The following is a 19,890-nucleotide window of genomic DNA, read 5'->3' on the forward strand; positions in this document are numbered from 1 at the left end:
TCATTGACAAGGGGTACTTAAAGGACAGACTGCATGAAGTACATGTGTTCCCAAAAGATGGCCAGGGAGAGAAACACCCCTTATCCTTTCCAAGAAACATTTGTTCACACCAGAGAGATACCTCTCCTTCCCTGGAGACACCCTTTCATGCCAAAATCTCTGTCCTCTGGCAATAAAAATGCTATAAAACCCAACATCCAATTTGACTCAGCAGACTACCAGTTTCCAGGTCCAACTGCATGTCCCCCCATGTGGCTTTTTCTTTCTTTTCCCTACAAATAAAACTTCTCTGACCTTTGCTGCTAGAGTCCCCCTTTGATTTCAATCTAAGGACCCTCATCACCATCAACAAGAGAGCTTCCCTAATCATAAGTAATTTTCACAAACTATATTAAGGTACACACACAAAACACAAATACACACTAAAACTCAAACCATAAATAAAAACCAATATACCCATTGTTCCAGGCAAATTTAATATCAAAATAGGTAGTCTTGTAGCCAAATTCCTTTCCCCCCAACACACATATTTCACAGGTGATTGGTAGCCTAAAGTAACCTAAACCCTTTTCTAAACCAGTAAGGTGGAGGAAATAATAAATATCCAATGAGATTTTGTACATATTTTGCTTAGCAGTGACTGGTTCTTTGCTTGCGTACATTTCTATGGGGAAAATAATATTGGGCTGAGATGTTTTTAGTTTTTTAAAACAGTTTTATTATCTGTAATTACAGACTTATTACATAACACTTAAGGATAGAGTCAAGGAGAGTGAAATGTTTTTTGATGTTTCTACCCTCCACTACTTCTCTTTCCATTAATGTACACATTTACCTGGATTAATTTATTCCATTAAACATTTGATAATATTACTTCCATTCTATAAATAAGTAAACAAAAACTCAGAGCAGTAACATAAGTTATCCTTTAAAAATAACCATTGTGAGACTAGCATCAGTTGCTCATGCCTGTAATCCTGGGTATGGTGAGGATCATACAGGGAGTATCATGGTTCTAGACCAACCAAAGCAACTATTTCACAAGACTCCATGTCCATCTCCAAAATAAACAGAATAAGATGGACTGTAGGTGTGGCTCAAGCAGTAGAGTGCTTGCTTTACAAGCACAAAGCTCTAAGTTTAACCCAAAGTCCCACCAAAAAAAGGAAATAATGAAATTAATAAATAATCATTGTTGGACATTTGAGTTTTTTCCATATTTTTGTTTTATTATTATTATTATTATTATTATTACTTGCAGTACTAGGGCTTGAACACAGGCCTTCATCTTAAGCTACTCCATCAGCCTAATTTTTTATATTATAATGTAATTTATTAAATAAAAAATAGACACAAAGCATGAGAAAAATATTTGTAAAATGCATGTCACACACATAGTTTTACACTTGTCAATTTTCTTTTTTTATTCATTTATTCACATGTGCATACATTGCTTGAGACATACCCCAAGTCAGACTTCTTAAAAGTATAAAGAAAAAACTAGAATTTGAAACTCTACTTTTCTTGGTGTCATAAGACAAAATATAACTAAAAGGCTGTGGGAGGAACTGGCTAATTTTTTCCTAGGGGTCAGAGAAGGTTGCTGATGGTTGAGTAGGCTTTGATTGGCAAGCGGTGACATGCAGTCAAGGAGGTAAAAAGCTGTAAAAGGTTGGAAAAACAGTGTGAGGAAAAGCAAAGAGGAATTAATGTGCCTGAAGTTTTCAAAGTGAGGGGAGAGGATAGCCCTGATAACAGAGTGGTGCACAGGTTGACTGGGGCACAAGGGAATTGGTGATAAACAGCCCTGGAAACAGAGCTTAGTGCTCCACTGTAGAGAGACATGGAATGCCATGACAATGATTTCAAGTTTCCATTTACCTATAGGACTGAATGACTAACCACTAAGACAAATGTGACTGAAGGAGCCTGAAACCAGGCAGTGGCAATAAGTATGAAGGTGGCTGACAAGATTCCAAAGACAGCTACATGGCAAAATTGGCTGACTTTATTACTAATGCCAAGGAAGAGGAAAGATTCAGTGATGCTGAAGTTCTAGTTTTGATGAAGAGATGTTGATTTCAGCTTTGTTCAGTCTGTTCACCATTTATTGGGTAACTGATTTGACACCAAGAAACAGGAAGGTTGATTTGTTTTTGCGAAGACATTTTTGAAGCTGGAGGAATAGTGGGAAATGTTTTCATGATGCACTTCCTCTGATAGTCTGAAGCTATTAGTGTTGAAGTGTGTCACAGTTTACATTACCAGAACTTTTTACCTAAAAATGGTTCTCTTGTTTTTTATCTTCCATGATTCTTTGAGCAGATATTTAAAAGGGCAAACTATTAATGACCCACAGACAATCTTTCCCACATTGTCTGTCATTTACATTATTGTGTGGGAATAATTAATACCAATTCACAACCTGGGACTGACTCTAACTGCTTTTTAAATATCTTTTCTGTGGTACATTTTCTAAGAATGATTGTTGTATTATTCAGTCTCTCAAAACCATGAAGCAAAATAGGGGGCTAAGGGAAGAGTGGGAGGAGAGGAGGATGTGGTGATAAAGTAGAAGTTTGCAGAGTACTTTCTCATGGCTTTTGTTGCTATGAAAACAGTTGTCTTTTTACCACCTGTATATGTTTAGAGTAACCACTTTTTGTATTACTGATCTCATACTAAGCCTCCTATGAGAATAGTAATCGTCAGAGGGAAACTGTCTTAACACATTAGAAATCTAGCAATTTGGCTTTTGGTGGATGCTAAATGAAGTAAGTAACAAACATCTGATAATCATTTTTAAGGAGGGAAGCCAGCACATCCTTTCAGCCAATTCTCAATGTTGTGTGCACCTGTAAAACCATGTTTTCTTTGAGGAAGTGGTAGGAAAGAGGCTCAGTCAGGGTTGCCTGAGATGGTGACAAGTCAGATGCAGTTTTAAGGAAATTAAGCTGGTGTCTGGAGACAGAGTGTGGGAAAAGGATATTTCAGGTAGAAAAGACAGCTGTGTAATGTCACTGGTGGGTGCATGAGAGAATGGCATGCTCACAGGACTCCTTAATATCCTACCATTGGCCTGACTCTGCATTCTTTCATGCAGCATATCACTGCAATTTTTTTTGTAATGTTTTTAGCCAGTAATGATAGTCTTAGACAGTATTGCAGGCTGAATTGTGTCTCAAAAATATATATGTTGAAACATTAACTAGCAGTGCTTCAGATTATGTCTTTGTTTGGAAATAGTGTCTTTGCAGATGTAGAGATTGATTACAAAATTGTGAGTATCACTTCACTCTCCTCCTCATACTATGCATCCTTCAAGTTTCAGTGGCTTCCCAGTCATATTCTTTCATCACCACTTCCTGAGAACTTGTTAAAAATATCATAGCATGCAAGGTCATTTCTTCATGGACTTCCGTGATAAATCTATAGCTGTGTCTTGTCCTCCTCTTAAATGAGAATTCTTGCCTCCAGCATTTGCCTTTGCATAGTTCAGCATCAGCTTAGGCCTGAAATCTCAAAATGGCACGCACAGCTTTCCTGAAAAACCCATGCCCAGGTTGCTGTGGGTTTTGATGTTGCCTCCATTAATGACCTCTTCCAATACCTGGAGTCATCTCTGACTCCTCTTCACACCTTGTGAGGATTCAAAGCCAGATTGTGTTATTCTCAAAATCCCATTTGTTGCCATTTCTTGAACTTTAAACTGCCCTTGCCTCTCTCCATTCTGCTGGCACTTCTCTCCTGCTTCACAAGCCATCAGAAATTCCTCACAGTGACTGAAATTATACCTGCAATTTCTTTCAATGCTAGGAATGCCATAATGCTGACCTGAGGGTATATATTTGTAGTAAATAGATTTTGTTGTTACTTCTTGATTTATCTGTGGCTGCAATTCCTCCTTACCTGTCTGCTCTTTCCTTTCTCATTAGAAGAACATAGTTTTGTGTGGATGAAACAGACACAGAATAGAAAATTAGTAGTCAGGATGAGTACTCAATCCATGAACAAGGCACCTGTGCATATGAGAACATTTTCCCCTGATTTTGCTTTTCTCTTAGATATTAATTCTATTTCAGACTCTGCTGGAGAATCTTCTCCCTGCTAGCACTTTAGAAGTTTTCCAACACCTGTGTTTGTCAATTTTACTCTTCAGACCTTACCATTCACACAAAAACACACATCTGAATCTATAATTCAGCCCTTTCTTCCAAAAAGTGAACTTTCTCTGACACCCCAGCCAGATTATCTGGTAGACACCTTATCCTCATCTTGCTGAACACATAGCTGTTCCTCTACTCCTTCTGGGAAGGCCTTATGTTTTGGCTGAGGTGGTAAAAATGGTTGGAATATTTTACTACCTGATATTGCTAAACTGATTTGAATTTGTTCAATTATAGTTTTGCCCATATTTTATGTGGAATAAATAGTAGGTCCTGAATAGTCTCCAAGTAGGTATAGAGGCAATATATTCATCTACAGTAGACTCCAATATTTATTCACTTAATCAATAACCACATACCAAGCTCTAATCTTGTGCTAGTGATGGCAGCTATCACTAGGAGCATGTGGGCCTTAGAGTATGGCATATTGTGCATATGTTACTGAAGGTAGTGTGATCATTCATTTTGTGTCAGCATGACAAGGCCACAGTCATATGTCAAACACCATTGTATGTGTGTCTATGAGGGTGTTTCTGGAAGAGATAGCATTTAATCACTTGACTGAATAAAACAGACTACCCTCCAAGATATGGGTGGGCCTCATCCAGTCTATTGAAGGACTGAAGAGAGCAAAAAGGCTGAGTAGGAGGGAGCTCAGATGGTCTGAATCCATAGATGGGGGTCTTCAGCCTTTCTGGCCTTTGGAGTTTAATTCTTGGTTTTGAACCGCCAACTTTGGGATTAGAATCCTCATCATTAGCTCTCCTGATTTGCAGCATTCAGATTTAGACTGGAGTAACACATCAACTTTCCTGGATCTCCAGTTTGCTAACTGAGACCATGGGAATGCTCAGGCTCTAGAAGCATATAGCCAATTATTTAAATCAATCTTTACCACTTCTTCTTTCACATAATAAACTATCCTCAGTTGAATCTTTTCTGTGTGATTGATTTTAGTCAACATACTCTAAAATTAACATTTTTATGTGTACAATTTTATAAATTTTAACACATGTATAGATTCCTGTAAGTACAAACACAATCAGGATACAAATATTACCATCACTCCTTTAGGATTTTCCTGTTTTCCCTTTATAGCGTACTCTTCCTCTAGCTGCAAATCCTGAAAAACTAATGATCGGTTCTTCTTCTTGTTCGAGTTTTGCCTTTTCTAGAACTCTATGTAAATATAACCCTGGAGTATTTAAACTTTGAGTTTCTCTTATTTTCTTTTCAGTATAAGTCTCCAGACAGTCATCCAAGTTACTTGTGTCAGTAGTATTTTTTTTCCTTTTTAACCCCTATGTATTATTCAACTATATAGATTTACCACATCCTAGTGGTCCACTCTCCCATTAAAAGCCCTTATGTTGTTTAAAGTTCATAGTAATTCTGAACAAAGCTCTTACTGAATATTCACATAGAAATTTTTCAATGACATAGTTATCTTAGGTAAATGCCTAGGATAAATACATTAGAAGTAGATTGTTCATTCAGGTTGTGAATATGTTATTTTTTAACATTTTTATTTTATTCATATGTGTATATAATGTTTGGGTCATTTCTCCCCTCTTCCCCCAAGCCCTCTCCCTTAAACTCCCCTCCCCCACTTCATCCCTTACTCCCCCTTACCCTTCGCTACCCAGCAGAAACTATTCTGCCCTTATCTCTAATTTTGTTGAAGAGAGAGTATAAGCAATAATAGGAAGGACCAAGGGTTTTTGCTAGTTGAGATAAGGATAGCTATACAGGGAGTTGACATGCATTGATTTCCTGTGCATGTGTGTTACCTTCTCAGTTAATTCTTTTCAAACTAACCTTTCCTCTAGTTAATGGTCCCCTTCTCCTATTGCCTCAGTTGCTTTAAGGTATCTCCTTTAGTTTCTCTGTGTTGAGGGCAACAAATGCTATCTAGTTTTTTGGGTGTCTTACCTATCCTCATACCTTCCTTGTGTGCTCTTGTTTTATCGTGTGATCAAAGTCCAATCCCCTTGTTGTGTTTGCCCTTGATCTAATGTCCGCACATGAGGAAAAACATACGATTTTTGGTCTTTTGGGCCAGGCTAACTTCACTCAGAATGATGTTCTCCAATTCCATCCATTTACCTGCAAATGATAACATTTCATTCTTCATGGCTGCATAAAATTCCATTTTGTATAAATACCACATTTTCTTAATCCATTCGTCAGTGGTGGGGCATCTTGGCTGTTTCCATAACTTGGCTATTGTGAATAGTGCCGCAATAAACATGGGTGTGCAGGTGCCTCTGGAGTAACCTGTGTCACAGTCTTTTGGGTATATCCCTAAGAGTGGTATTGCTGGATCATATGGTAGATCAATGTTTAGCTTTTTGAGTAGCCTCCAAATGTTTTTCCAGAGTGGTTGTACTAGTTTACATTCCCACCAACAGTGTAAGAGGGTTCCTTTTTCCCCGCATCCTCGCCAACACCTGTTGCTAGTGGTGTTGCTAATGATGGCTATTCTAACAGGGGTGAGGTGGAAACTTAGTGTGGTTTTAATTTACATTTCCTTTATTGCTAGAGATGGTGAGCATATTTTCAAGTGTTTTTTGGCCATTTGAATTTCTTCTTTTGAGAAAGTTCTGTTTAGTTTACTTGCCCATTTCTATATTGGTTCATTAATTTTGGGCAAATTTAGTTTTTAAAGTTCCCTATATATTCTGGTTATCAGTTCTTTGTCTGATGTGCAGCTGGCAAATATTTTCTCCCACTCTGTGGGTGTTCTCTTCAGTTTAGAGACCATTTCTTTTGTTGAGTAGAAGCTTTTTAGTTTTATGAAGTCCCATTTATCTATGCTATCTGTTAGTTGCTGTGCTGCTGGGGTTCCATCGAGAAAGTCCTTGCCTATACCTATTAGTTGCAGAGTATTACCTACTCTTTCCTGTACCAACTTTAGAGTTTGGGGTCTGATATTAAGATCCTTGATCCATTCTGAGTTAATATTGGTATAGGGTGATATACATGGATCTAGTTTCAGTTTTTTGCAGACTGCTAGCCAGTTTTCCCAGCAGTTTTTCTTGAAGAGGCTGTCGTTTCTCCATCGTATATTTTTAGTGCCTTTGTCAAAGACAAGTTGGTTATAGTTGTGTGGCTTCATATCTGGATCCTCTATTCAGTTCTACTTGTCTTCATGTCTGTTTTTGTGCCAGTACCATGCTGTTTTTATTGTTATTGCTTTATAATATAGTTTGAAGTCAGGTATCGTGATACCTTCAGCGTTGTTCTTATGACTGAGTATTGCCTTGGCTATTCGTGGCCTCTTGTGCTTCCATATAAATTTAACAGTAGATTTTTCAATGTCTTTAATGAATGTCATTGGGATTTTGATGGGAATTGTATTAAACATGTAGATTAGTGTTGGGAGTATAGACATTTTTACTGTGTTGATTCCACCAATCCATGAGCATGGGAGATCTCTCTTCTTTCTATAGTCGTCCTTAATCGCTTTCTTCAGAAGTTTATAGTTTTCCTTGTAGAGGTCGTTCACATCCTTTGTAAGTTTACATCTAGGTATTTGATTTTTTTGAGACTATTATAAATGGAATTGTTTTTATATATTCTTTCTCAGTTTGTTCATTATTAGTGCATAGAAATGCTAATGATTTTTCTATGTTGATTTTATATTCTGCTACCTTGCTATAGCTATTGATGGTGTCTAGGAGATTTTGAGTAGAATTTTTTGGGTCTTTGAGGTATAGGATCATATTGTCTGCAAATAGGGATATTTTGACAGTTTTTTTTTACTTATTTGTATTCCTTTTATTCGTTCTTCTTGCCTAATTGCTCTGGCTAGGAATTCCAGCACTATGTTGAATAGGAGTGGAGATAGTGGGCATCCTTGTCTAGTTCCTGATTTTAGAGGGAATGGTTTCAGTTTTTCTCCATTAAGTATAATGCTGGCTGTAGGTTTGTCATATATAGCTTTTATGATGTTGAGGTACTTTCCTTCTATTCCTGGTTTTCTTACAGCTTTTATCATGAAATGGTGTTGGATGTTATCAGAGGCTTTTTCTGCATCTATTGAAATGATCAAGTGGTTTTTTTCTTTGCTTCTGTTAATGTGGTTTATTATGTTTATTGATTTTCGTATGCTGAACCACCCCTGCATCCCTGAGATAAAGCCTACTTGGTCGTGGTGAATAATCTTTTTGACGTGTTGTTGAATTCAGTTTACTATTATTTTATTGAGGATTTTTGCATCAATGTTCATTAAGGAGATTGGCCTGCAGTTCTCCTTTTTGGAGGTGACTGCCTGGGTTTGTGATAAGTGTAATACTGGCTTCATAAAATGTGTTAGGCAGTTTTCCTTCCCTTTCTCTTGCATGGAACAGTTTAAAGAAGGTTGGTATCAGTTCTTCTTTAAAGGTCTGATAAAATTCAGCAGAGAATCCATCAAGTCCCAGACTTTTCTTTTTAGGGAGACTCTTGATTGCTGCTTCAATTTCATTTTGTGTTATAGATAAATTCAGGTGATTAATATCCTCTTTGGTCAGTTTTGGATGATCATATGTATCTAGAAATCTGTCCATTTCTTTAAGATTTTCAAATTTATTTGAATATAGGTTTTTGAAGTAGTCTCTGATGACTTCCTGGACTTCCATGGTGTTTGTTGTTATCTCCCCTTTTGCATTCCTGATTCTACTAATTTGGCTTTTTTCTCTCCTCATTTTAGTCAGGTTTGCCAGGGTTCTGTCGATCCTGTTTACTTTTTCAAAAAACTAACTTTTTGTTTCATTAATTCTTTGTATACTGTTTTGGTTTCTATTTCATTGATTTCAGCTTTTATTTTTATTATTTCTTTCCTTCTATTTGTTTTGGGATTTGCTTGTTCTTGTGTTTCTAGGAGTTTGAGATGTATCATTAGGTCATTGATTTTGGATCTTTCAGTCTTTTTAATATATGCACTCATGGCTATAAACTTTCCTCTCAGGACTGCCTGTGCTGTGACCCATAGGTTCTGGTAGGTTGTGTTTTCATTTTCGTTGACTTCCAGGAACTTTTCATTTCCTCTTTTATTTCATCAATGACCCATTGTTCATTATGTAATGAGTTATTCAGTTTCCAGATGCTTGCATGGTTTTTGTCTTTACTTTTGTTGTTGAGTTCTAGTTTTATTGCATTGTGATCAGATAGAATGCATAGTATGATTTCTATTTTCTTATATTTGCTGAAGCTTGCTTTATGCCCTAGGATATGGTCTATTTTGGAGAAGGTTCCATGGGCTGCTGAGAAGAATGTATATTGTGTAGAGGTTGGATGAAATGTTCTGTAGACATCAAGTAGGTCCATTTGAACTATAGTATATTTTAGATCTAGGATTTCTTTGTTGATTTTTTGTTTGGATGACCTATCAGTTGATGATAATGGGGTGTTAAAGTCTCCCACAACAACTGTGTTGGAGTTAATATATGCTTTTAGGTCTTTCAGGTTATGTTTGATGAAATTGGGTGTATTGACATTGGGTGCATATAGGTTGATAATTGTTATTTCCTTTTGGTCTATTTCCCCTTTTATTAGTATGGAATGTCCTCTTTATCTCTTTTGATTAGTGTAGGTTTGAAGTCTATTTTGTCATAGATAAGTATTGCTACTCCTGCCTGTTTTCAGGGGCCATTTTCTTGGTAAATCTTCTTCCAGCCTTTCATCATAAGCCTATGCTTATTTCTGTTGGTGTGATGGGTCTCCTGTAAGCAACAAATTGTTGGTTCTTCCTTTTTAATCCATTTCATCAAGTGGTGTCTTTTGATGGGGGAATTAAGTCCATTAACATTAAGTGTTAGTACTGATAGGTATGTGGTGATTCCTGTCATTTAGTTGTCTTAGTTGTTTGAAGGATTGATTGTGTGTACCTAAACCGATGTTACTCTCTACTTTCTTAATTTTTCTTTTCCTGTAGTTTGGTGCTGCCTGACCTTTCATGGTTATGTTGGGTTTCACTTTCTGTGTGCAGAGTCCCTTGAATAGTCTTTTGTAGTGATGGCTTTGTGGTCATATATTGTTTTAGTGTCTGCTTATCATGGGAGACTTTTATTGCTCCATCTATTTTGAATGATAGTTTTGCTGGGTAGAGTATCTTAGGGTTGAAGTTATTTTCATTCAGTGCCCTGAAGATCTCACCTTAAGTGTGAATATGTTTAACTTTAAGAAACTGCTAAACCATTTTCCAAAGAATTTTTTTCCATTTTTCATGCCCATCAAAAATGGAAGAGTGATGTAGTTGTTCTCAGTCCTTGCCAACACCTTGTATTCAGTGGTAATTGATGTTTTTCATTCTAACAATTGTGAAATGGTGTTTCACTGTGTACTTAATTTGCATTTCATAAATTGCATCTTCTCATGTCTTTATGATATATATATAAGTGTATATATACCTATACCATCTTTAGAGAAGTTTCTGTTTATATTGTTGCTTTTTTCAATTGATTTGTAAGAATACTTTATGTATTTTGGTTCAAAGTCTTTAGTCAGACATATGTTTGGCATATACTTTCTTCCAGTGTGTAGTTTGTTTTCTAATTTTTTAATGGTGGATTTTTAAAAGCAAAGACCTTAATATTTTAATTTTCATTAAATTTTGCTCATCCATTCTTTATTGACCACACTTTTGGTGTTATGTTTAATTCTTCATCAAACTCTATGTCTCAAGTGATTACTCTTATGCTTTCTTATAAAGTATTTATAGCTTTATGTTTTCCTATAACTCTATGTATAAATTTTTAATAAATTTTTGTATAAGAAATGAAATCTAGGCTTTGCTTTCTTTTCTCTTCTTAACTCTCCTTCTTCTTTTTCTTCTTTGTCTTCTTGTTTGCATATGGAAATCCAAATGTTCTAACATTTGTTGAAAAGATTATCCTTTCTTCATTGTTTTGCCTTTTTACCTTTCTACAACTCCATTTTCCATATGTTTGTGTGTCCATTTCTGGATTCTCTGTTCTTTTTGTGATTTTTAACTTGGACAGTAACACCGGGAATGACAGTGTGGGTCCTCCTGCTTGGTGGAAATAGCTATCCCCAGTCCATCAGAAGGCAGTGTAATTGATAGAATGGAACTGGTTTTCATTGGATGGAGTAACTAACCTGATGGAAGGTTAAGGATCTGATGTAAAGGGGGATTTATGAGGAATGTTCTCTTGACGTGGCCAATAGGGAGCCACGACGGATGAAATTTTTCACTACAACCTCTACTTCCAGGTATTCCACTTGCTTTAAACTTTTGTGGTAGGAATACAGATTTGGTGGGGAATTTGACATCCTAATTGGTACATGATAAAATCAACTTAAAAAAAGGATGGTTGACTCCTTTTGTCTGGAGTAACTTATCCTTCCCCCACACATTATCTTCTCCCACTAACTTTGCACTAATCAAATACCTCCTTCCCTCCACCTAAGAAGCCTCCCCTTATCCCTCTCCTCTTAGAGGAGGATGTGGTGTTCCTTCCCCCTCATAGCATAGCCCCTTGTTTTAGGGAACAGTTCTACTGTACCTCTGTCCCAACAACACCTTATGCAGTGCCTGGCACTTTGCACATTTGGTACTTTCTCTCCTTGAACTTGTTCCTGGTTATTTTGGTAGAAGATAAAGAGCATAAAACATCTGTAAAACATTCTCTAGGAGGAATGGAAGAGAATGATGCTGCATAGTAGCAAAACTGAGAGTCCAGATATCTGTGTTCCAATCCCAATCCCACCTACCAGAAGGTGTGACTGTGAGTTCTTAAGTCTTTATCCTGGTCTCTATGTTTTTATCTAGAAGGGAAAATATTAGATGAGAATAGGATTTTCAAAAGGAAGACCTAGAGAGGTTAGAGAGGCAGCACAAATGAATGATGCATTGGGAGGAGAGAAAGTGGCTACAGAACACACTGACTAAGTAAGGTCAGCTGTCTTTCTGCAGCATGTGGGTAAGTGATGGTGTCATGATAAGCAGAAGTTGAGACAAACCTAGGGTGGCCACTATCACTCAGCAACAGCAAAAATTTTATTTTTATGATGCTGACAGTCCAAGTCCTTGTGGATACAAGACATGAGCTCTACAACTAAGCTAAATGCCAATTTCCCAGATGAGATTTGATCTGCAAGCTCAGTGGGGTTACATCATTTGATTTTTTGGAAGAAGGCAGAAATCCAGATTTCCATGTGAAATCCTGTATTTTAAAATGTTTTTCTCCAGTTTACAAAAATATCTAGAAAGAATCCTAAGAAAACCCATCTGCGGGCCAGACCTTAAGTGTGGGACCTCTGGAATAGTCAGAATTGATGGCCCCTCTGCTGGACGATTCTGGAGCTCTTGTGTTCTGCTCAGGAAGCAGGAAGTTGGAAATGATATTTACCCTCTTAGATGAGGGTGCAGTTAACTATATACAAATATTTTTTAGGTCAGCCTCTTTAAAAATTAAAACCTTTATTACAATAATAGTTGCAGCTTTGGGTGCTATTAAGACAGCACACAGCATTTACCTTCAGAATTTTGTATGAAAGGCACTTATTTGGCCACTTGTAGCAATGATAAAATCATAAAAGTATTTGTTCCCAGAAATTTTTCATTCATTCTTTTAGTTATTTGTTTCAGTACAGAACCAATTTATAGTCCTGATTGCTCATAGCCAAATATAAGAGCAATTAGCATTTGATAGTGTTTCTACTTGGACACTGGTAGAGTGGATTGGGTATGCCTCTACATTCCTATATTCCTGGATTCCTGGATAGGAAGAGAGATGGCCTTGTTACCCATGGGATGCTTCAATTAATATTTACGTGGAACTTCACTTGGGCCCCATAATAAACTGGGCTCCAGAATAGACTGACCTCATGTGCCTTCCTCCTTTCTTACTCCAGGCTGTAGGGACTTTCCTCATCTGCTGAGCTTCCCACACACAGTGCCTCCATCCAGGTATCTCTTCCTACCAAGGCTGACCTCTGAGTTGGATATAGCCTGTCCCTCCCCTTTCTTGGGAGCCCTCAATGGACCCTGTTTATGTGAATGTCTAATTCATCTCTGTGCCCATCTCTGTTCAGTGAGAGTACAAGGAGGGAGCTCAGTAAATGTTTGCAGATTTCCAACAGGAAAGTATTCTGAAATGATCTCTGCTGTTTTCATAAGCTTCCTCATGTACAAAAACAATTAAATAGCTATAAGGGATTGAGGTATCTATGTGATCTAAACACGTTTCTCCTGGTGACCATATGGAAACCTATTGCCATTTGTAATCCTAGCTATTGCTTACAATGCACCCACAATTTTTCTAACTGATCAGATTGATCTGGGCAAAATATAAGCCTCTTCTTATTTAAGGGAAAAATAAATGCACCTGCAAAAATCTCTTGAAACAAAATATTATTAGCGAAACTCATATTTCATTCTGTTGTTGCCCATACATGTCTTTCCTCTCATTGCTAAACTTGACCATGGGAAATGTTCCCAACTGTAGGCCTAGTGTTTGGGAATCTGGAGATCTCTACCAAGACTTTGCTTCTTCCCCTGGAATCTCCCATGCAGACAATGTGGTATCCACATTCTGCTATGTGATATCCAGGCAGCTTTTGCAAATGGTAGCTCTGGATTTTCATTTAATTAAAAGAGCATTGAAGGAGTGTGATGAGTCACACACAAAATGTGGATTATCTTCTTGTGGAATGAGCAGAAAATCTGTGTTAGAAATGGAGCTCTCTATGTATCAATTCACCTGCAGAAGGCACTACATTGCTCCCATGAATGCAAATATTAAAGAATCACCCCTGTTCACCTGATACTTACATATTCCCAGGTTAGACATACAGGTTTTATAAAGAAATGCTCTGCAAATATAATGCAATGCACAAAAGAAAACATTATGTTTATGTAAGTGAACAAAAGAAACAAGTCACTTATAATGAAATCATTGGAAAGGCAATTCACTTTTACCATTTTTATTAGCAAACATTCATTGTACAGGGGGAATTCATTGTGACAATTCCAGATAGCCTTACATGGGTTAGATCACCCCCACCATCTTCTCCCCCATTCAACCCCTTCCTTCTCTGCCCAACATCTTCTCCCCCATTCAACCCCTTCCTTCCCTGCCAACATAAAGCAATTGTAAAAGGTTTCATTGTTTAGCTGAATATATATATATTATATATATGTAATATATATATATATATATATATATATAATCATGTATATGGTTGGTGAAGCTCATCAACCATATTGCCATACCTTCATCTCCTCTTCATCTCCTCCATTCACCCTTCTCCTCCCACAAGGACCTCCTCTGGTACCTTCATTTTTTAATTCTACAGTCAGTGTTCAAAGGGTTTTTTTAATGTATCTGAGCTACAAATATAATGAAGTTTGCTTGGTTCAACCACCTGTGCAAATCTCCTTTATTTCCTCCCTGGTACCCCCTATTATTCAACAATTTTCAGTACATATCATTATGTCCTCTACCTGCACAGATGTAATATATTTTGATGTTGTTGACCTATAATTCTCTTTTCCTTTTCTGCCTTCCCTGAGTTCCATAGAGTAGCTCCACTATTACAAATGTGTTCCATGTATAAATGTGCAATATGATCATATTTGTTTTTGTGTATGCCTTTATCTTTTGGATCTATCTTCTACATATGAGTGAAAATATGCAACTTTTGTCTTTTTGAACCTGGCTTACTTCACTTAACATGATGTCCTCCAGTTGCATCTATTTACCTACAAACAACATAATTTCATTCTTCCTTATGGCTGAATAAAACTCCATTGTGTATATACACCACATGGAAAAGCAATCCTAAAACAAAATTTTCATTGCATCACAACTCTGCATGTTACTGGAGTAAGACCTCAGCAGTCTTAAACCAAGGTGAGTGTGCCCTATGACTTTGTTGATACTTGCAAAGTACACACATTGAAAATACCATTAGTTGGGAAAAGGAAGAAAGTAATAAGTGTGAGGAACTTTTCTGACTGGAAGCTGAAGTGCACAATGGTGGTGTGAGTTTTGTGTAATGTGTTTGATGAACATTTCTGTGTGAGCATATTTACTTTTGGCTTTATAGAATTGTTTCTGTTTGGTATTATAATTTCCTAAAACTTATAATATAATTAAGACTATAGTTACAGATAAAATGATGTTTTAAATGTCCAACTATGTAATACTTATAGTAAAAGGAAGGCTTCTTGGTGGACACATATAAATTAGAGAGATAGGATGTATTTGGGAGTCACCATGAAGATCCCTGTGGAAATAAACTCAGTTTCTGTTATTTAATTGGCTTTAATAAGGAGCCTTTCCATTTAGAGTTCACTGAACATTGGAAGCATAGTTGACTGTAAAACATGAGTAATATAAGAAGCTCTTCTCAGGATAGTTGTGCCAGTAAAGGAAATGTTAGGAAAATTATAATTCTAACTCTACCTTGTTCCGCTATTGTCAGTGATAGCATGAACCAATTAATGCAGAAGAAGTAAAATGTACTAAATATCAATAGGAAAAAAGCTTTCAGTAGCTTAATTGTACAATTTTTCCTTTTCTCTCAAAATACCTACATACCTAGTATTCATTTCCACCACATTCCCAAAAGAGCCCGTCTTGAATAAAAGAATATTATTTTAAGTTGTCTTCTATTGGGTAAGAAAAAAGAAAAAAAACACAGTGCTTTTTTCTTCTCCCTTTGATTGATGTGTACAGTTGAGGGTATTTCTCATTGCAAACTATTTCCATCTATCACATGGCATTAAAGCATTCTTCCTATTAAGCATTAAATAAGGGATCACACTCCTTATCCATGGGCATCTCAGAGGGAAAAGAGTTGAAATATTGGGCATTGTACAAACTGACTACTCAGACTACTTGATTCTTAGGGTCTTGTTCATATTGCGGGAGACTAGAAATTAATTTAGGGCATTTTTTTCAGTATGCCAGATATACAATATGCATTTGTGAAGGCATAGAGGAGAAAAATTTCTTCAAAAATTGTAGGACTAAGTCTTAGGAGTCTTCAGGGTCTTAATATTCTTGTGGCCTAGCACAGTCCTTGATGCAGACTATGTGCCATTCAAGGGTTGCTGAGTGACTGAATGGTCTTCACTCTGTAGATTTCACCCATCTAAAGCACCTTATTTCTGGACTAATTCTCAAGATGAAGTGTTCTTAGGGGCTCAATGGCCAGTATTCCTCCCAGTGATGAGTAAATGAGGGAATATCAAGGCCAGAGAGCTGCACTTCACACTGTTGTACACTGTGGGTTGAAGGAATGCTTGGCTAAAATCTAAGTATCACTAAAAGCATAAAGGAATCCCAGTATCATTGAAAGCAGCAAAAACAGAATCAGAACATGTTTTCAAAGATGGTACTGGTTTTCCAGTTAACTCCTTCCACAGAGACAGGGAAAAGCATGCATTCACCCCAGGTACTAGAATGGATATGTAATTTAGAGCCTAAGAGCCTGAGCTTGAACCTTGTTTCCCATTTATGTACAAGTTATTTCACTTGCCTGGGCTGTGATTTCCTCTACTGGGAACTGGATCAGTAATCAATAATGGTCTCCACTTCCCAATATGGCTGTGACTGTTGCATATCTACTGCCCATCTTCTCTCTGCCCTTCCAGATCTCCTTTCTAGCCCTGTGGATCCTGATCTGCCTAGCCAGGCTATCTAAGGAAACTCTTATACATGGACCCTGGCACCCTCTAGCTGGACTGGGCTTCAGAGTGTATAAGATGAAATTGTAGATGATTCACATCTGCACTTAGATCTAAATATGACTACATTATCTTGGGAGATTTTAAAGAAATTCCCAAAAGACTAAATAATGATGGGGACTGGAAGAAAACAGAATGAACCACATAACAGTAGTGGCCATGGGGAAGGGTATAAAAGAATCACCTACTCTCTGTCATTTATGTCATGAGAATTGAATATAGGAAGATGAGAATGTCAGTTTGGGTTAAATATTTAGGAGATGAAAAACCACAGCATCTTGGCCTCTTTAGTACCCTCCCCCACACATGGAGGTGTCAAGACTATAACTTTGTGAGGTCTAAGCTACCTGAGGGCTCCCATTGGCTGGAGCAGTAGCTGGATGACCAAACAAAGCTTAGGGGTGTGGCTCCTCATTGCTCTGTGGAGGATATATAAAGAATGAGCAGGAGCTTTAGTGTTGAATACCAGAAGGTTTAGCAGTGACTAAAAAATTCTGCATACCAGACAAAATTAATATAGCAGTACAACAAAAACCAGGATGGAAGAACCAGCAGAAAGCACCAATGAGAAGGAGGAGACCGAGAACTTTTTCCCACCTGACAACTCAATACCTGATAGGGTGAGATTACTTACGGTGTTCTCTTTCTCTTTTTTCCTATGGAGCCCCATCCCATGACTTCTACCCTGCCTTTCTTTGGCACGAATTTCTTCCTCAAACTGCACTCTTTATCATAAAGGTACCCTTAGTCAAGTGCTGGTAGCTCACTCCTGTAATCTTAGCTACTTGGAAGGTAGTGATAGAGAGGATAATGGTTTGAGGCAAGCTGAGGCAAATATTTCATGAGACGCCCATCTCCAAAACAACCAGAGAAAAATGGACTGGAGGTGTGGCTCAAGTGAGAGAATATTTGCTTTGTAAGCTTGAAACTGAGTTCAAACCCGAATCTTACCAATAAATAAATAAATAGATAAATAAATAAATAAAATAAACTTATCCTTGTCATCCTATCTTCATCTTCTTGCAAACTAATGCCCTCCCACTTCTCCTTTCATTGCCAGATGCACAAGGTACTTCAAAGGGTACAATCTGTGCTTGACCAAAGCTTGAACAAATAAAAAAATCCCAAAGTAATAGTGATTTACTACAGGAACAAGAAGAAAAATCCAAATCAGGAGAAAAATCAAGAGACTTCAGAGAACTTGGATGATGCAACAACTACCCCGTGAATGGTAGCACTGACAGACATACATCTGCAGGACCTCAGGGAGACTGTGAAGTCAAACTCAGCTGTACATAAAATGAATCTGACAAATAAAGTAAGATCAAGCTTTAAAAGAGATATTTATGTGTATTTCTGTTATCTTATAGTGGGGAGGGAAGGAAGAGAAGGAGCAGGCATTTGAGAAGGGAGGGACATGGGGACCCACGGGGTTGGGGAATGACCCCATACATTGGCAGTCAGATATTGTAAAAAGCAGAAGGAAGTGTGAACACTGAAAACACATTTCCTTCTTAAAATTTTACTTCACAGGTGAGGAGAAAAAGGACATGGTGTTTCTTGGTATGTGCATGTGCACAAGCCTATGTGTGCACTCACACATGGAGGGGGAAATATTGGGAGATCTGTAATGCATATGAGATACCAGAGATATAATTCCCAAAGTCAGACAACAAAATCATCTCCAGATCATCTATATCATAAGTGCTGTATGTTGTAACAAAGACAATGAGGTAAGCAACTAAAGGTCCTCAGGAAGACCAAACAGCTGAGCCTACAGAAAGTCACTAATAGGATAATTCCCCACTCTACTATGATAATGGTATTTTGTGGTCATAGTCCCAACACAAATCAGGATACATTATTGTTAAAAAGCTTATGATGGAGCAGTGGCCTAACAGGGATAGGGCAGTGGGACTGAAGTATTTTCAGAGCAGGCAATAAACAGGAATATTGTCTATGAAGAACTTTAGTACAAGAACAGATCAGTAAAAACTGTTCTTTTAATTAGCACCTCCATACTCCAGCATTTTAGCTAATGTGAAATATTAAGTATTCTTTCCATGAAAGAAATATTGTTTTTTGTTGGGGTGTAGTGTGAAGGAGTGGTTTAGATATCAAGTGTAGAGGACAAAGCTAATTGTATGCTTTGGTTAATTGTTCAGGTCCCTCTCTTGTTTCCCTATTCTTTTCCATTTATTTCCACTCCTCAGTTTCATTCCCGTTTTCTTCATAGGAAATGATTTTCATACATCTCTATTACTCTTCTATTTCTCCCCTACCTTCCTATTACTCAACAGCTTTCAGTGCATTTTCTTGTCCATCTGAATACACTGATGCAATGTATTTCAATATTATTCATTCTCTATCTTCCCTTTTTCTCTCCCACCTTCCCCTAGTCTACTCAAACAGTGCCACTATTACAAACATATTAAATACATATTACATGCACACACACACACACACACACACACACACACACATATATATATAGAGAGAGAGAGAGAGAGGGAGAACCTGACTTTCTTCACCTAACATAATAATCTTCAGTTCCATCCATTCACCTACAAATGACATCATTTAATTCTTCTTCTTCTTTATGGCTAAATAATACCAATTTGTGAATATATACCACATTTTCTTAATCCATTCATCAGTAGTGGGGCATCAGGGGTATTTCCATAGCTTGGTTATTATTAATAGTGCACCAATAATCATGGTTGTACAAGGAGCTCTATTACAATCTGACTTACTTTCCTTTGAATATGTGTAAATTAGTGGAACTATTATGAAAAGCCATATGGAACAATCATATGGCTGTTCTATTTTTAGTATTTTGAGGAACCTCAGAAAGTATTTTGCAGGCTGCTTTGTCAAAAATCAAATGGCTGTTGCTGTGTGGATTTAGATTTATCTGTTTCATTGGTATTCATGCCTTTTTTTTTTGCCAGTAACATCCTGTTTTTGTTACTATGGCTCTGCAATGTATTTTGAAGGCAGGTATTGTGATACCTCCAGTGTTGC

The sequence above is a fragment of the Castor canadensis genome, chromosome X, assembly GCF_047511655.1.
Source record: "Castor canadensis chromosome X, mCasCan1.hap1v2, whole genome shotgun sequence".
NCBI classification, from domain to species: Eukaryota; Metazoa; Chordata; class Mammalia; order Rodentia; family Castoridae; genus Castor; species Castor canadensis.